The 14,527-nt window shown below is 36.1% G+C and overlaps 1 long non-coding RNA gene across 1 annotated transcript in view; it reads left to right on the top strand.

Annotated features, from left to right (window-relative positions):
• The first annotated feature begins 8,459 nt into the window (after positions 1-8,459).
• Positions 8,460-14,527, top strand: part of LOC149913026 (uncharacterized) — a 50,903-nt gene continuing 44,835 nt past the window's right edge. Inside the window, exon 1 of the long non-coding RNA XR_016461436.1 lies at positions 8,460-8,546. This is a non-coding gene — a long non-coding RNA (uncharacterized LOC149913026). The remainder of the gene's footprint in view (positions 8,547-14,527) is intronic.

The following is a 14,527-nucleotide window of genomic DNA, read 5'->3' on the forward strand; positions in this document are numbered from 1 at the left end:
ATGTCTCATGGAACCTGCTCCCTTCCTTCTCCCTGCTTTGTGTTTCCTGCATTTCACTTGCACTTACTGTGTGTGTGTAAGGACTTTCCCATCTCTAGCTATCCATACATCTTTTTCTTATTGTGGGACTCCATGACATTTTGAAGATGTAGTTATGTTTGCAAATTCCCCAGACTTTGACAATAAATACAGTGTTCTTCTTTTGAAACAAATGCTACTCTGAAGCAAAGGCTGTTTTCCCATCTTTTCTCAAGACAGGAAAATAGCTTGTGGCACTTTTCTTTTTGACCTTACCTTCCCATTCCATGCCCTCAAAAAATGGTGCCCTAATTTAAACAGCATGCTTATTTACCTATGAAAACAGAGTTTTGCTTTGGGAAAAAAGGTATTGGATGTATGCAGAACTTGGTGTCACTTCAAGACTTTTTTATTTTTTTAAAATAATGAAATGTGGGGCAGGAAAGGAGAAACTATGCCAAGATCTGTCTTCCAGGTGACTCAGTAGTGGCACATTCTCTTAGGTGTGTCATACAAGGCAAGGGATGATATAAAGAACTCCCAAGAACTCTTGGAGAAAGGCTTAAGGCCTAATACTTCTGTACTCTCTCTGTTTTCTGAGTATTCGTAGGTAACACCTAGTTGGCTGTACCCCAAGTTACATACTGCATCTCTGCTCTTAGGTAAGCAGATACTCAGGCAGAAAAGGACAGAAATTATAATGACAACAATAGCAATAGTTGTGAATTTTGCTAGTTCGGCTATTCAGTTACCCGGAATATATATAATATATTCAGTTTTTCCTGTATACTTCCTTTCATTTATAAAAGAATAAGTTAGCAATTGGCATGAATCTTCACAAGGTTAGGGTGGATGTGACTTACACAACACTTTAAGACAAATGAGCAGAGTCTTCTGATGCAGAGATCATAATCTACAGCTGTTTCACATTTTCTGCTGAGTATGCAGTAAAGAATGTTGCGAATGTTGATGCAGTCATATTGACAAAGACCGTAAAATTCAGCCAGAGACATCTTCCAGGAACTGGACTAGACCTAGCCTAGCTCCTGTCATATCCATAATGCAGACTATTAGGTGGATTATTCAGTTTCAAGTTCAATCAAAGTGTGCTGCCAGATCAAGGGAACTCCAGATGCTATCCTTTGTGATAACATTAATCTATTATTGCTGCTTAACTTCATATCCAAAGTCCCCTCCTATTTGTTCATCTGGTCTCAGACTTAATTGTGAATCTGTATCTTACAGACCCACACCTGAACCACACCTGCTTATAACCTCTCTTTTTTAATGATTGTCTGGCATCCTCTGTCTGATTCAATTCCTGCTTTAACCTATTCTAAGTTTACTGTCTCAGTCTGAATAAAGCATTCATTCCAGATCATTTGCTGAAACCGTATCTTCAGCTGAAACCTCATTCTGGGCCCGGATCATCAGTCTTGGCTGGAGATCCCTTATGCTGTTAGTCCTTAATCTGTGAGCCCTCCCATTCTGAGCCATAGTTGCTAGCTTAGTTTTTTATTTTTAATTCTTTTTGTAACTGCAGCTCTGGTCTCAATCTGGTTCTATCCTTCATACATAACACAATCTAAAGAACACCTAATGCATAGTGCTTACAAAAGCTTGGCAGATAAAGTTTTCTCCTGGAAGTTTAATTCTTAAGATGTTATTTGATAACATCTTATCTTTGATAACCCTTCCACCCAATTGTAAGAAATGAGTTCATGAATATGAAGCAGACTAGAACAGCAAGACTTGATGATATTAGAATAGTTGAATTTTTTTATCTTAGAATTCTTTTCCAACCTAAATGATTCTATTTTATATCCAATTACTTACTGAGCAGTCTTTCAGAGAATAATATCTTAAACTATTTTACTTTTAATGAAGGACACATAATGCTTACTAAGAAATATTAGTTTAATATTTCTAAGTGTAGAGATTTACTTTATGGCTCTGCTGTGGTGTGCCTGAAATACTCTCTATTTTTTTATGAAATATCTGATCTTTTTATAAAAATGTGTTTAGATGTGCTAACCAAATAAATCACAGAATATTTATGATTTCTGTTTGTAATTCCCCTTACTGCAGTGGTGGTGTTGGAGCAGATGAATGGAAATCAAACCACCTTGCAGGTAGCAGGGTTAATGCAAGTATTTCTTGAAAAAGGGATTTCAGGTAAACTTGTCTGAATCCTTCTTATTTACTCAAAAATATCAGAAAAAAAAAAAATCTGTATTTTTTCTTTTTACAGTACTATTGGTTTCTAAGTGCATGCCAACATTGGGGAACAATTTCAGCAGTCTTGTATAGGTCTCCTAAGTCTTCAACTCCCTTTTTAGTCAACATTTAAAATGCTTAAGAACATTTTCAGCTTTGTAAGATATATAGTACACAAGTAATCTGATATAAAGTACCTTTTCATTGCAACTTACTGTTAAAAAGCAAGAGGTAGTTAAAGATGATTTCACATCTGTTTGCATGGGGAGTTTTACAGTTTGTGACTTCGCAGTGTGACTGTTATCAAATGAGCCTGTTTCTCATTGCAGTTTTAGGAGCTGCTGTTGCTGTGGATTAATATGCAAGAACTGAAACTTGTAAGACTCTTTCCAAAGCACAAACTGTACTCTTCTCTGTTCCCTGTGATTGTGAGTGTATGCATATGTACATATTTATAGATATAGATTTAGACAAATATATGGAGTACAGACATATACAATATGTATAGCTCTATGTACAGCCTCAAAGTTTTGATTAATTTGGTCTTGAACAATAATTTTCAGGTTGCATTTATTGTCTTCAGTAGGAATGATGCAGTCTTGTGGAAGGCAAGTCAATGGAAGAAAGCTACGGTGTTTGACGATGGATACTGAATACTTGCAAATCTACACTTTGTAGGAAGAACAGAATGTATGTTCTTCCTACATATATCTTATATATATCTATGTATAGGATACATATCTTACATATATCTGTATCTTCTTCTTAGCTGAAGTGTCTGCAGGTATTTTACCCAATTATGATCCCTAAGAAATACCATGGAGACTATTATAATGCAAAGGGCAATTTTAGCCAGAGCTTGGAAAACAGTGTCTGCAGGTGTTTCAAGCAGAACTTTCAAGATTGGTTTGAAGTCTATAATGCAAAGCTCTAAATAAATGTGATAAAACTGTAGCCTTCAGGAATTATTAATACTTCCAGTTTGTTGTTACAATTTATACTAATGCAACAGAATGCACTTTTCATGTTTATTTTGATGAAGAATTTCTGGCAAAATGTTAGCATTTGGTCATCCTGGAGTTGTATCAGTTCAATAGGAACAAACATTGGTGATTGTTTTTCCATTTTAATGTATGTATATTTATAAAATGTCACCTGAATTTTTTTAATAACTCAGTCAGCAATAATTGTGAAATAAGATCATTAACAAAGAACAACATATTGATTCCATTGCCTCTTTCCCACTGGTGGATTTTATCTGCTATCTGATTTCTTCACCATTTTCCAGACTTAATTTCTCAGTAGATCCTACTGGGAAATTGTCTGCTATTTATGATAGACATGCAGCTGGGCCACTTAGGAGGCAAACATGCCTCACCAACATTTGCATTCAGAGGTATGACAAGTTCTATTTTCAATTCTGATGTAACCAGACTCAAGTGTAAGTCTAGAGTTTCCAGATCACACATTCAGGCTCAAGGCATCCTAGGTTTTAATGTCTGTATGAATGATTTGCTTGACCCCTAAATGAATGAATATTGTGGTTCACTTTCAGCATGGCCACTGTTTTGTTCTCACAGAGCTTGTATGAAGCACTGCTGAAATATCTATGCTGCTACACTAGGCAGCAGATGTGCCAAAGTGCTCACTTTCTACATTATCAGGTCATATTCAGTAATAAACTAGTCTCTTTGGTTCATCAGGCAAAATTGCTAACGTTACAGATTTGTTTAAATATTTATTGACTTGCAATACAGTTGTCAGAATTGCTGAATCACAGAATTGCAGGTACTGGGATGGACAAGAGATGATTGAGTTTAGCCCCTCTGCTAATGCAGGTACCCTACAATAAGCCACAAAGGTAGGTGTCCAGATGGATCTCCACAGAAGGAGACTCCACAACTTCTCTGCTCCAGTGCTCTGTCACTATGATTGTAAAGAAGTTCTTCCACATGTTTGTATGGAACTTCCTATGCACAAGTTTTAGGCCATTGCTCCTTGTCCTATTGCTACATACCACTGAGAAGAACCTGGCCTCATTCATCACAAAGTCACAGAATCTGCTACTGCTGCTTATCAGAAAATTTAAAACTGTCTGCTTGACTTCAGTGTTTCTTCATCCCAGAAATATGAGATAATATTTCTTTACTTAATAGATTTTGGACATACCTTACCATGTGCTGAAACTGTAAAATATGTTTGAAGCATGGAGTGTTCTCTTGAAGGGATTATTTTTGGTCACAAAGGCACTGGGATGCATAGTGTTGTTAACAGAGTTGAAAACTAGGCTTTGCTCCCAGACCTAGGTACTGTGCTAGGTACTAACTTCATCTGTGACAAAAAGATATCAAAATAGGACTGGGAGTTTGTCCTTTCTGGAGTTACCTAGAAGCATGACTTGATACATTGTGGAGTGAAAGCATGTTACCTCATGTGAAGGGACATAGTACACAAAAACAATACAGATGACACTTGTTTACAAGCAGACAAGTTGCCTGGTAGGTTGTATTTGGGGAAAGATCAGGAACTGCTTACATGCCATGGAAAATCATCACTCCATCTGTTCCCACTTCCCAACACCTTCTCCATTTAGGAGGAAAAGAATTTTAAGATTTACACACCTCTGAGGAAAGAAAAGCACGATAAAATCTCCCATTTTGATGGGGCAGAGAATCCAAACATTTATGTAAGCAGCTCATCTCTTTCTTCTCCATTACACTGTGAGCTAAAAAATCTCCCTTCAGAAGAAGAATACACACTTTTTTTGGTCAGGACGATGTTAGGGCTGTTATGAATCCTGGGGAGAGATGATGAAACTTTGGCTGGAAGAAGAAAGACATTTCCTAATTTTAGAATCTCAAGTTCTCATTTTTCATGACTCACCTACACTCCATACCTAGTTGGAAGAATTTGAAAGAATGACAGTCTTCAGTCCTGTGAGATGTCCTGCACAATCTGAAGAGGGTCTTGGTGTTAATTTTAGTTTTTCCGTTTTTCCAGGAGTCAGGGGACAGACATATTTTGGACACATTTTATGGTCTACTAAGCAGCAACTTCTGTGACAGCTGTTGGTTCAATAGTTCTAGAAAAACTGGATCTGGAAATTCAAACACACTAATGTATATCTTTTTGCTGTTGCCAGCTAGAGGAAGAGAGGTGAGAACAGGTCATCAAGAAGGGTCTGTTTATCAAAGAAAATGTAGGTTTCACATAAAAGGAAAGTTAGAGGGAAATGGATAGGAGAATGTGGTCTGCAGGTTGGAATATAGAACAGAAAGGCAAGAGAGGAAAAGTTTTGAAAGGAGAAGTTTTGTCCCTCAAAATGGCTCAAGCCATTTCATGAATGTGTGGAACATGCAGCTAAAAATAGCAGAAAAAATACCAAGAGAGCCATAGTGTACCTGAGATACTGTGCAGGTTTAGGAGAAATGAAGAGTTAAGTGAGCAGCAAAGGTCACACCAGGTTGGTGAGAAGGAGAGAAAGAGAGCAGTAATACAGAGGACTTCAAAAGAGAGAAATTTTTGATGGTGGTAGGCAGTAGGAGTGGGGAGAAATGTTAGAAATGAGAGAGAAAAAGAGGAAGGAAAAAAAAAAACATAGTTTATGCTGACTTTCATTTCTCAGTAATTACAGTAGGATAGTACTGGTTTGGAGCACTTTTCATTTAGAATGTAGAATATCACTGCAGGATAAATTAAATCTCTGATATCTAAAAATCTTGCAAATGGTGAAAGTTATAGACATCTTGTGCAACCTCCCCGGGTTTCATTTGCATTATCACACCAGTTACACTTTCTGTTCACAAAACACATTTTTGTAAGCATTACCATTCACAAATGACCCATTCCTGGAAGATGACAAAGAGTTCATTGTATAGGGCTTTATAGGACAATTATAACAGGTGAAAAACTTCTGCATTCCTTTTTCATTATGTCTTAGACCCTTCTGGGAACAAGAAAGGCACTGAGTTGCTTACATACCTAACCAGTGCCACGTGATTTTGAGCCTGAAAGCTAGTTAGACCTCAGCTAAGCAAAAGGGGAATAATGCCGTCATTGTTAAGACAGAAGGAAAAGCTTGCAGCTGCTATATGTGTAGGTAAATACGTTGAAAATGGCAACAGTTATATGCACCATGAAAACTGCTAGTTTATGGATCATACCCTTTCTGGTTACATCAAACTGCACAAGGTGTGAAGTGCAGGTTTCAGTTTAAATAATGCATATGCATTTCGAGTGGAGCAAGTGACCATGACCATGACAATCCATTTCCTGCAGATTAATGTCTGGTGCAGGCAGGTATGTCATAAACTACAGCTGAAATGGTAGAGCCTCTCAGTGTTTCCCCCATTTTCACTAATGCACTGTGTGTGCCTGTAGGAGATTCACAGTAGATGTAAGGCTATTGCTGTTAAACACTTCCTCTGACCCAGATAATGTCAAACCTCTGAATGCAGGCTATGCTCTTTTTAAAAAGACCATCTCTAATGTAATGCAAATGCACGCTGTGGGGAAATTCCAGCTGAGAAAATGAGGCCTTATATTTCTAAAACCATATACATGTCAATAGCCCATTATTCTCTAGTTTTAAATGTAATTGCAACCCAACTTGGAAAGAATTCCTGAAATAATAAAATAAATGGAGTAGCAGTTACAGAGTCTTCCGGTTATTTTATGCTCTCTTCTGCTATGCAGAGAGAGAGAAGAAAAAAAAGATCTAAAAAAAAAGAAAAAAAGAAAAGGAAAAAAAGAAACTGAAGAGAAAGAAGTGCAGGAGAGAATGGAGCGAGGGAGGGAGGCAGAAGATAAAAGTGAAAGTCATATCCTTTTCTTTAATGTGTTATTGGAACACTCTGTGCAAAAACATGCTGAGCTCTTAAAAGGCATTACAACATCAATGCATCTGAAACTTTTGTATAAATGTATCTCAGTCCAATTTTGTATGACAAATTATTTCCAGGCAATTAAGAATATTTATAATTGTTTTCTTTGGTTGAAACTTTCTTCTATTTCCAAATATCTTTAAAGATAATGTTTCCTATAAACCCTGAACAGCCGTCACTTTGAAAGAATTCTGTCTTAGTCATGTGAACTGCTGCTTGTGACCATCTTTTTCTGATAAAATTAAACATGTGCATAATACTGCCTTTATCTCCAGTATTGGTAAGTTTGAGGAATTATTGTGGAGTTTTTCCCCCCTTGTCTTTCTTGGGAGAACTCCAAGAAACAGTTTCTCCAATTAAAAATAAGGTAGATGAATACAGCAGTGGTGCTGAGCTGCAACATTTCTTTCCCTTATCTCCTTTCTTCCCTCTCTGCTTTTTCCTCTTAGCATCAGACCGTATGCTTCTCACTAAGTGAAACCTACATGGCTCGATTGCCTACTCACATTTTTAGGGTAGAGAACATACACATGGAGCTCCGGAAAAAAGTATTGTGCTAGCAATTGCTCAAGAAACTCAAGATTTACTATGTGAGGAATCCCATAATTGATTTTTCCTATGAATCCTAAATTTAAGATACAAATTTGTGCATTGTAAATGTCTTGGGAAGTCTCAGAAATGGGAATTCAGTTTGTCCACAGAGGTGGTTTTGTGGAAATGGGCAATTGCAGTAAGAATTGTAACTTTTCTCCATGATTTTTTTTTTTTTTTTTTTTTACACAAAGCAAGAAGTAGCTACTGATCTTTTTCCTTTTTATAAGTTTTTTTCTTTTCTTTCACTCAAGGGAATCTGGGGTCCTTCTATCCAACATATGGAGGTGCAATTAATTACTTAGACCTTTCATCTTTCTTTAATTTATGTCATAGTGTAAGCATAAATTCCACATTTTATCTGTTTCTCATCAAGCTGCATTTCTGTCATTGTTTGTAAGCCTGAGGATAGACAAAACTATAAAATTAACTGTGCTTCAGTTTTTAGAAGAAAAAAATACAGATAAAAACAGTCTCCTCAGGACTTAGAGCCTCTGGTAGTTGATTAGTCCCTGCAGTAGGGAAAATTAAATTTTGTGGTTGAGACCCAGCATGCTTGGATGGTTTAATAATGTTGTGGCCATCATCCAATGGCTGACAACCAAGAACCGAGGTACTTTCTGTACTTTACTCCTTCGTGCAACACCTGAAAATCCCGGGGCGAATCAAACAGCAAATTAAAGCTAAAAAAAAAAAAAAAAAGAAAAAGAGAAGAAAAGAAAAAAAAAGAAAAGAAAAGAACCCTCACCTGCAAAGCATGTATAAAGAACTCATTTAATGCTTTCAAGCTGAAGTCACTGGGACAGAAGCCCAAAAAAGAGCGACAAAGGTATCTTGGTAAGTTCTTAAAGCACCTTCTTAAATTTGTTGTAGCTCCAACTACGCTTGCTGTTTTAATATATTTCTGTTTTCAGTGAGTGTATAAACCAGGCAAAACCAAGTAGCTACTTTAAGCAATCAAATCACATGAACTGTTTCAAAAAGCCAAACTGGTGATTATGACTGAAGGTACAAATAAAGGCCTGGCCTTCTCAAAAGTAATTGCATGAGGAATTTCTTTCCAGCACCTACGTCCAGTCCAATGCCCAGTGTGTACTCTCAGCTACTTCTTGAGTCTTAACTGGCCAGAATGGTGGTCTGCATGGTGCATACCCCTTTTATGCATCAGGCTGTCCATGGGGATGACTCATATCCAAAAGGAAAATGTGACTTCATTATCTGGTAAATGAAACGTCAGCTGTAATGAAATAGGCTCTGTCATTCTGAAAACAATGAGCAAGATAGGTTCAGTAAAGTGTGAGGTATGATTTGAATAATTCTATGTGGAGGAAATTCTCAAAGCAAAAAATGATACGAAGTTGCATTTTTGCGGTCTCTGTAAGGTTTTTCTACATTGTTTATAATATTAATAATAAAAAAAAAAAAACAGGAAATTTGGATGGATGGAAAACAGCCATACTTCAGTGCTGGGAACATGGTGGATATTTTTATTCTTTAGACAAATACCTTAAAATTCAGTTTTGGCAAGCTATGTTTGGAATTTTGCCACTTTTCCTCTTTAATGCCACAGTTAGCTAGGGAGAAAGGTGATGTTTTCTTTCAAGTCAGATATATCCTCACAACAATCTTGAAGAAGCAGCCGTGAGCTTTGCTATGTTCTGATTTAGACTGAGGTATTAGTCGCCAAAAGAGCAATTTCTTTTTTATCTGTCAATGCAATAAATACAGTGTCAGAAAGATGCAGTGCAAGTATTGACTTCAGAGCTATGCTCTACTGCACTTTCTTCTTTGTGTTTTGCATGAAAAAGAATGGGGAGCAGGAGAAAAATGAGACCATCTCCTTTAGTGACTGTTCTTTAAATCACATCATCTATTGTAGCTTTTGAAATTTCTTCCCTGCCCTTACATTCTCTTAGTCAGGATTCTTGGCAATAAAGCTCTACGGAGCCATACCATTGTGTTTGCTTGTGCCATTGCCTGTAACAGTTGTGTAGCAAGTGGTCAGCTTCAGGGAATCAAGGTTATTATACCATCATTGACTTTTCTGAAAACTGGCAGCAGGATGGAGAAGATAGAATTAAAATCAGAGCCCTCAGAATGGTAAACAGTTGCAGTTCAGTCCCCTTGCTGTACCAAGAAGCTGCACGACCAACTGGTCAAGTCAAAGACAACTATGAATTTCCTAAGGCATGAGTTAAACCTGGCTAAAAAATTGGAAACAGACACAAGGCAGAACAGAGAAATGCATATATTTGAAATATCAAACTAAGCTAATGGTATTGAGAGATTTTTATCTGCAAATTTTAAACATAGAAGTGAGCTGGGTTTCTGCAAAGATATTCTATGAAGGCATTTCTACGCTGTACGAGCAATAGAGATCTGAGCCCAGATTTTGCCTTCCCAAGTCTTTCTGCTTCATATCTTTATGTGGAATATGTGGTCAGGATTCCTTGGTTTAAAATTCTTAGAATTCCATTCTGTAGATGTACTTTTCAGTTTAATGCTATTTATTATTTACTTAGGTAAGTGTTTATTCAGTCCTTCCTTATGGCCAGTTCTTTGCTTCAGGACACATACTCGCAATTGCCTTTTTAGATAGGGAAATAATGACATCCTCCTTTTACAGGACTTCAGGGATGGGCTAGTGCGAGCGATCTTCTCAAAGTTGTACCAGATACAAAACACACTGAAATAGCTACCCTAAATGTAAGCAACAGCTTAATCTGATGTGTCACTTTCTACTGAGCTAGTCAGGCTCTTTCTAATGCTAACTTCTGCTCCTCAGGAGCCTAGAAGTGTGATTAGAAACAAAGGACTCCCACAGGAAAGCAGAAATCAGCTCTGACAGACTTCCTCCCTATATGCATCTGGACCAAAGGACACTGCTTGAAAATCACATTTATTTTTTCCTTCTGCTCATAGTAGAGTGGAGGGTTTTTCAGTTTAATCTTTCTGTTGACTTCACTGCTGTTTTCTGTAAGTGAGCTGCACATTTTCAGTATTCGTTCTGTCATGCTTTGTTCAGTTTAGAGGAAGTCCTTACACTTTATGCAGCCTTCTTTTCCTTGTATAGTTTTTACCTAATGGGAATCCTGATTTTTCTGCCACTCAGAATAGCTGATATTGTACTTGTTCTCAAGGGCATTTGCTGGTGCAGTCATTCCTTGGGCTCTCAGACCTATTGGTCATACTGATTTCACAAGAGGGATTTGCACTCAGTCTAGAGTGAAGTCCAGTCCAGTATGTGCCCGCAACTTAAAATGTAATCACAGTGAATGAAATACATGCAGAGCCTTTTAAGAATTCACCCAACATAATTAGATACACCCTGGTTCTTCTAAATGTTATCCAAAGGCTAAATATCTGAAGCTTTAATTGAAAAAGCTCATTAACTTTAAATATGGCTAAAGTTGTTGAAAAAATCTCAGTGGAAATAGTAGATTAGTAATAGTAGGGAATAGTAGAAGACCAAGAATAAAAGCATTTGAGTCTGCAGTAATTAATCATAAAGTTGACTTGCATATTTGTGCTACTTTTGAAGTAAGTCTGAGTGCTTAATTAAAAAAAAAAAAAAAAAAAAAGAAGAAGAAAGGAAACTTGTGCATGCATGCTAACTAAATTCTATTTTGTTGCAAGTTCAGTGGATCTCAGGTTCTTAAAGGAGCCCAAAACAAAAACAATTACTTGAAGTAGGAGCATAGTAGATAGTTTTACAGTTAACTTGAAAATGTGCTGGTTACTGGTGATGTTTGTCCATAATATATTGAAACAGTGACCCTTCTTCTTGCAGGTCACACTAGCAAATCAGCAGCCATCACACATTCTAAATGTGTAATTTTAACAGTTGTCATCATAGCCAGTAGAAATTAATATTCAGTGATAAGTAGCCCTTAATTACATAAGTGGCCTTAGTATGCAATGAAGCAACCAAAGAAATCCCATGGGATGTGAACTGTATCAACAGTATGTCTGTACAAAAAATACAAGTGAGATGAGAATATCAGTCAAGGGTGAGATATTAGCTAACTTGCATAATCTCTACACATCTTACAGAACGACCAGGATTAGCTGATCTGTCACTGCAGTGAAAGAAAAGCCTGACTGCTGCAAAGGTATTTGGTGTGATGCTGACATGATAGGCACATCGATCGGGAGTGGTGTTTATTACTTTTGAAGTGCAAGTGGAAATATAACTTTCACAGCTCCTTTGAAGGTATCTTTCCCCTTGACTTCAGAACTAGAGAAGAATTAAAAACTGACAGGTTCTTTTACAGTGAATGTGATATTGCACTGGCATCAAGGCAGATTCGTCAGTCTGGTTCTGTCTGGAGCACAGGCCGCAAAAGTTGAGAAATCATGTTAGGAAATATTAAGAAAATGTGAATGTATATTACAGTGTCTGACTATCAGGATGGGAAATTCACAAGGCATTCTTAATATCTCAGGAGTATTCCTGTACTAATCTTCATGTGCCAAACCTCTGAACAATGCCAGCACTCATAATTCGTTTAGAAATTACTCTCTACTTAAATGATCAAAATTTGTTTATTATCAAATGTTTTCTGTGGGAAAATAATACAGGATCAGACCTTAAATCACAACCACATCTTCTAAAATGAACAAATTTTGCCATTAAGATAAAAGTAATTGTATTTCAATCCAACCTCCCTTCTGCCTCTTTCCCCAAAGACTCATCTATTTGACACAAATTTCTGTGATACATGTATATATATTTATAGCAGGTCAGGGTAATACAGTGTACAAATATTAACTAATAAGATACACATTTCTGATATATATAGATTTATAGCAGATCAGAGTAATACAATGTATAAATGTTAATTAATAAAAAAGAAAGTAAATATGATTGTTTTTAGGACCTTCAGTTTTAAAAACATAGCAATGCAGTGAAATCATTTGAATTAATAGTAGTAGAACACAACTTTTTCCTTAGTTGTTTTTACACAGTATTATAAAACCAGAAGAAAAATTAATAGCCCTATTTTGATTTTTGTTAACTCCATTTTGAGACTTTCTGAATGAAAATAGAAGGTAAAAAATGTGACTTAAAGAAATACAAAATTCTTGATAAAGAATTCAAGTTATTTTACACACACAAAAAAAGTGTAAACTATCATATAATGAAATATAAACTCCTACAAGAAAAGTGTTATTTTATCTTCAGATAATGAAGCCATTCTCATGATATTTAGGAATAGAGGGGCTTGACTTGTTTGTCTTGAGTGCTGCTGTTTTCTTTCACGTTGCTGATTTTCACACATTGAAATCTTTAAGAAAATACTCCATAATGATAGTTATACATGGTTCATGGTTTCTGAATAATGTTGTTCTTGCTTTTTTCCTGGTAGTCACATGTGGTGAAAATTAAACAGTTTTAACAACGAGAAAAGTCTACAGAATAGATTTTGTGGATGTTCTAGTATTTAAGTATATATTTAGCAGACATTTAGTATTCAGTAAATATTTAAAATAAAGAAATAAATAAACAACATGTGACTGGTGCTGTATTTATACCTGCCATATGGAAACAGGTCAACATTTATAAGTGTAGATGCTTACAGTTAACCACTAATTGTTCTGAGAGAATTCATTTATTTCATCACAACCTGTAGATGCTTATAACATCTTAAATTAGGCTGCATACTTAACTGCCCAAACTAATAAATTAGTGTTTGACTATAAGCCCAGAAATGTATTTAAAAAAAAAAAAAAAAAAGGTAAAACAAAAACAATAACAACAACAACAAAAAAACAAGTCCCAAATAACTTATTCTCCTCTGAATTGCTGAGGTAAAAGTGAAACCTGTTCTGTCCTTGAAAATTTTTCTAGGCAAACACAGGTATTTCATGTTGTTTTTGTTGAAGTCCCTAGTTGTATCTAATCTTCATATGCCCAGTTTATTCCGCTGGAATGTGATGAGAAAAGAGAACATAAACTCTATTAAGCAGCTAATAAATCTGGTTTATATCTTTCTCTTATTGGGAAAGAGATCAAGTATTTTTAAACTGGCATTCCTGTATATAGGCAAATATAAAACCTCTTCCTGTTTAAAAACGTACAGGAAAAAGATTTTAAGTACCAAAAATTTGCTGGATTGTTTTATTGACTGTTCTCTCCTTTTAAAGTGGGTTTTCTTCTCTCCTCTCTCTCGAGGTTTCTTCTTCTTCTTTTTTTCTTTCCTATAATTCTTTTTTTTTTTTTTTTTTTTTCCTTTGCCACTGTTTCTGTTAGTAAGATGAAAGTCTCCCAGCTAGGAACAGAGACTACACGCACGATCATTTGCACAAACTGAACACTAGATTCAAAAATAAATGCTTGCATAAATGCTTTTCTTTAGCACGTACCAAGAGAGCTGGTAGACCAAAACAGTTCCTTAGTACACTGAGAAAGGTTAAAATAAAGGAATGCAATTCTTCCATCAGGCTCTGTTTGCAAACATTTTAAGAGGAAAAATTCAAAATGTAATAACTACTTTGATTCAAGAGTCTTTTTATTCATATATAGTCAAACGGAGACTGTACTTGCCTTGAGAATGGAAAGTTACTTATATGTGCAGTTCCCTGAAGATATTACTTTCAAGTAAAAATCCAGCCCTCTTCCTTCTTGAAGGGCATTTTATTTCTTTTTCAGTTAAGGCTCAGGTTGCAAAGGAACTGGGTGTGATATTTACATGCCTCAAGGTAAATGTAATAATACACACCTAAACAGTTTTGCTGAAAGGTAGAAGCCTTCACTAATCAAGCCAGAGATCACATCCCCTACACCAGATATCTACTGAACACTTTTAAGACAGAAA

This window comes from Phasianus colchicus, chromosome Z (genome assembly GCF_987193195.1).
Source record: "Phasianus colchicus chromosome Z, bPhaCol1.hap1.1, whole genome shotgun sequence".
NCBI classification, from domain to species: Eukaryota; Metazoa; Chordata; class Aves; order Galliformes; family Phasianidae; genus Phasianus; species Phasianus colchicus.